General features: G+C 44.2%; 1 pseudogene; it reads left to right on the top strand.

The window, feature by feature from the left end:
- The first annotated feature begins 287 nt into the window (after window positions 1-287).
- Window positions 288-5,284, top strand: part of LOC147462807 (uncharacterized) — a 5,487-nt pseudogene continuing 490 nt past the window's right edge.

Below are 5,284 nucleotides of genomic sequence, written 5' to 3'. Positions count from 1 at the left end.
TGCAATCCAAACAAAGATCAAATTTTTGTGAGGATAGGCATGCAATGGCAAGCTTTGATGCTAAAGATGACATTGAAGCCACTGTCTGCCAAAATCAGGTATATACTTGCGTAGAGGCATGGTCATGGGAGTGCTTGTTGAAATTTGTTTTTGAGTATTGTAGGGTGCTGAGAAGGAGAAAGAAAAGAGGTCCGAATATTGCACGGGACCACTTCCAAGAAAATGCAGGTATGTTCGGGTTTACGCCTATTCATGCTCATTAGGGTGCACTCTAACTGTTGCTCTTTATGTAGTGTGTTGAGAAGGGCAAGAAGACAGCCATATCTTTGGACGGGGATGGGTCTCAAATGCCGCATGAGGATCCCACTGTTGTGGAGTTGGCGACAAAGGGAGGGGTGCATGTATGTTCACCTTCTCCAACTCGGGCTCGCCTAGGTTTACATGTTGGGTCCATGTTTACACGTCGGGCTTGCCCAGGTTTTCATGCCATGCCAGGATTGGTTGGGTTTACGTGTCAAGTTCGTGGTGCTAAAAGGTTGCATTTCATGGCTTCTATTTATAAGGTGGGTTGGTCCCAAGGTTTTCTTTGTGGTAAAGGTTAAACCCAAAGGTTGGTGAAGGTCCAGATGGAAAAGCTAGACGATAACAAGCCAAGAGTGCGGATGGGAAGAGGCTGCTTGTCAAGCCCAGAGAGAAGGTCCAAACGAAGGGCTCTAATGTGAAGAGGCCCCTTGTGAAGCCCAAGAAGAAGGTCGCAATGAAGGGTTATGATGCAAAAAAGGCTCTTGTGAAGCCCAAGGAGAAGGTCCACTGAAAGGTTCATATGTGGTTCAAAAGCCCTCAATTGTCCACTTGAAGGGTCGTGAGGTAGAGAAACTCTAACGGAATAATTATTTTAATATTTATTGCAGCTAACAAGTGGAAAAGACTTTACCGGGCTAGGCCTAAGTGAACGGAAATCTATTTGATGTACATTTTATTATTCAACTGCTCTTTATGAGCTTTGGCCATTTATGACCGGCCGACCAGTTTGTATTCATTTTGACCATTCAAGAAATCTATAAAACAAATACGTGTAAGAGGGAAATGGTCACTCTTGCAGGGGGGGAGATTGCACCCAATGTCCGCGTTGTTCTTCTCTCCTCTCCTCTCTCTCGCCGTGCCAGCGTAGCACTCCGATCTAGGAGGTGCGCCTGCATGTGCTCTCTCCCTCTCTCCCGCTCCCGATCTCTCTTTGTTCATGTGCAACATTGGTTATGTACTCGTGGATGTGCTAGGTATGCAATTCCGTTTGCTTATGGCTTGCAATACGCTATTTGCTCTATTTTGCAAGGCCTTCAACGCTTCTATTTGTAGGAGTGGTATCACATCAAAGAATTCGATAAAGGGACCGCAAGGAGGGGAAGTTTACACAGGAACAGGCCCATAACGACCTTTAAATAAATAGGTACATTCAAGCACCTTAATGACTGAGGCTTCAACTCAAGCAACTAGAAATTGTCGTCAGGAGCGGAGGCGATAACGCTTGTATTGGATGGTAGAGGTGTCTCCCTAAGATACAATCAAGCGACCACTAACAACCAGTTGCCTTGCCTACAGGATAGATTCAACAGCAACATGCGACCATGTAGTGAATTAGGGGTGCTACATTTTTAAACACACACACACACATAGTCGTAGGCCTTTCCGCTTTGCAGTTCCGACTTTCTCTCGTAGCTGGTGACGCCCACCACACAAGAGGCGCCATGCAAACTCTCCGCTCTCTACTATTGTAGTGGCTGAACTGGTGCCACCTAACACACTCACACTCTCTCTCTCTCTCTCTCTCTCTCTCTCTCTCTCTCTCTTCAGCCGTCACCCTAGACTCCCTACCTAACTCCAGCCACCATGCAAGACACCCACACAAGCGCAGTTGAACTCTCTCTCTCTCTCTCTCTCTCTCTCTCTCTCACTCACACACACACACACACACACACACACACACACGTTTGCATGCAGCCATCCACCTCTCTCCCTCTCGTCTTCAACCACCCCACCCCACTTCTCACCCCATGGGCACAGTCGACTGCTGTTTTGATCCGGCTCCAACGACTGCAGGTCGGAATCCAGCCAACTCTCTCTCTCTCTCTCTCTCTCTCTCTCTCTCTCCTTTCACTTAACCCACGACTCCAGCTGTGTGGCCAATTATAGAGGGGCGGCATGCAGGTTCTGCAAAGCAGGGAGGACAGTTCAGGAACACGACTGCAGACAAGCAAGGAGTTGTCACATGTGTGTAGGATTGCAATGAGCAGAGGGGTGGCCCGTGGTTGGTAAGGAGGCGGAGATGAGACCCCCACTTAGCGACAAGCCGAGGGTCCGCTTGCTACGGGGAGAGCTGGAGAATGGCATGCTGAGCAAGGCCATGTGCGAGGAGAAGGGGATGATGATGAGGGTATGAAGGAGGGCGATGAGATGAGGGTTGGAGGGTCTCAGGAGGAACCAGAGTTGCAAAGAAATGAGGGAACCTATGTAAAGTCAAAAGGGGGAGTCTGGGATGACCGTGTAAGGCAACATTGGAAGGTTGCAAGCTATAGGAAGAGACGAGGAAGGGACTCACTTTCATGGGTTGCATGCAGAGCGACCATTTTCATTAAAAAAAAAGGGCCGAATGTAGATTATGGTGGGCATCCACGAGTCAACATAAAGAGTACATTTGGTCCAAGAAGGCATATCAAAATTTTGAACCGACGTCCAAAGTGGAAGATAGCCAACTGCATTATCTTGCTTGTGCTTATCGGTCATGGATTCTCTAGATCCTATGCCAAAGGAGGGTCATTTTTCCATGGACTTTGTCACTGTACATCCATATTTGACAGATTTATACCCCCTGATTTATGTCCATCTTTCCTCTTGCTCTTGGGTCTAGTTATTTGTCATTATAAGTGTGCGAGAGGGAGTGGTGCATGGTAGATATTTTTAAAGGGGTCTATGTATTGGCCAATTTTGAGGTGCCATAAATGTGAAACTACAATGCAAAGGTTGTAGGTAAGGGTCAATACTGCTTTCTTTGTGATCAGATATATGCAATTAGGATTGGTTGGATATGAGTTCAGGTAGTAGTCGTTTCCAGATTGTGTGTGTGTACTCTTGCGCTACTGTTGGACGACAGTTTGCGAACTCGTTCGCGTTGTTATTATGGCCGTCTACCGTTGATAATAAACAACGTCTTCACACTATTGGTGAGCATCACCGTTGCATCTATTGGCTACTGTCCACATGCCGAATCGCATGAGGGGGGAGTTGGTGTATGCTTGCTGGCTTGCTGCTACCATAGCTACTGCTGACACTGAACTTGTTGCAATTGTTGCCGATCACATGCTACGACAGTTCACCCCTCGATCTCACACTATGCAGATGTATCACGTTACTGTTGTGAAAATAAGAAGCTTATTCTTCTTTATTTCATGGCTATATGCATATTAAAAATCTATCACCTACCATGCCATGATCATCTCAAGCTGCACCGTATATAGATTTAAGAAAGGCAAGTCCTGGATGTCCAATCAAATCCAATGTTTATATTTAATTTCTTATGTAATGATATCATTTTAGAGACTAAGTGACAATCGAAGTAGTGATTTCTTCCAACAATAGCTGAGCATTGCAATGTTAATTTGATTTGTGAAAATACCTTTACTTGTCAAGTGTTGTGCTAGCAAACGGTACGTACCGTACATCAACCTCACTCATGGGTTTCATATTTTGTTTACATATATTATCTTATGAATTGTGGAATTTACATCGCTTGCACTTACACTAAATGGCATCCCTTCTGTGATGATTTTTTTTCACTGATCTATAAAACTATTTATATAAGCTAAGGTGCTTTGGAATGATGGCAATAATTTGTAAGTACTTTTGCACTCAAAGGTACTTCAGTATTGTATCACACATGTGGAAAATATTTTATTATGCGTTGTTTAGTCCATTGGTCACATGCGCATAGACTCGCCGATTTAGGCAGTGTGTAGATACTTATCTTGGTGCAGATTTGCCGATTTAGACACCACATTGCAGATTCATGATTTTTAAACAGTATCAAATGCAAATTCGCCGATTTAGGCAGCTTTAGTGCAAATTCGTCCATTTAGGCAGCACGTCTTATTGATGTAGATTTGCCGATTTAGGCAAAACCACTCAAAAAATCATGTTGCAGTGACTGCCACCACTGTAACTCGTATGATTTTGTTACCCGGGTATACAAAATGACAGATGTTTGGATTTGGATTTAGAATGGATATATGATGATTTCCTATCGCGACAGTATTTGTGGAGTTAGACTTGAGATTGATGAAAATTGACTAATTGCATGATGAGTGTGATGATATCCTGATTCATCAGGATATGACATATACTACTTATTCTAGTGGTATGGGACACTACAATAGGCAGTATGTGGGTGACGTCAACCATTGGCAATGTTATTTAATTTTATGAATTTCTATTTTACTTTGTGTCACAATACAGATTTCTAATCATTGTTTTTGACAAGTTTTTGTTTGCACATTCTTATCCCTCGTAACTGAGGACATTTGCTTTCCAACGGAGAGGTATGTAATGGAATTAATATTTTAATATTTATTGTAGCTGACAGGCGGAAAAGGCTTGACCGGGATAGGCCCAAGTGAACAGAAATATATTTGATGTACATTTTATTATTCAAGTGCTCTTTATGAGCTTTGGTCATTTATGACCCACCGACCAGTTTGTATTCATTTTGACCATTCTGAAAATCTATAAAACAAATACGTGCAAGAGGGAAATGGTCACTCTTGCACGAGGGGAGATTGCACCCATTGTCCGCGTTTTTCTTCTCCCCTCTCCTGTCCTATCTCTTGCCGTGCCGGCATAGCACTCCGCTCTAGGAGGTGCACTTGCATGTGCTCTCTCGCTCTCTCCCGCTCTCTATATCTCTTTGTTTGTGTGCAATGTTGGTTATGTACTCGTGGATGTGCCGGGTATGCAATTTCGTTTGCTTATGGCTTGCAATATGCTGTTTGCTCTATTTTGCAGGGCCTTTTGCACTTTCCGTATGTAGTAGAAACATCCCAAGGTGGCCAGGGAAAAGGGGAAGGGAAAGCTTCAGCTACAGAAGAAGCCCAAGCCAAATGCTACAATTGCCACTGCAAAGAAGACAAAGGAAGTAAGAGAAAGCTTCTTGAAGTAGAAGGGGCCGGTTTAGGGTCTACATCCAAGCGAACGAAGGCCAACACCTCTCAACCATTGAGCATCAGTCCTGTGAGTC

This window comes from Adiantum capillus-veneris, chromosome 2 (assembly GCF_014529385.1).
Source record: "Adiantum capillus-veneris isolate H3 chromosome 2, ASM1452938v2, whole genome shotgun sequence".
Taxonomy (NCBI): Eukaryota; Viridiplantae; Streptophyta; class Polypodiopsida; order Polypodiales; family Pteridaceae; genus Adiantum; species Adiantum capillus-veneris.
Note: the sequence above shows the minus strand (reverse complement) of the source record. Positions and strands in the feature narration are given on the sequence as shown.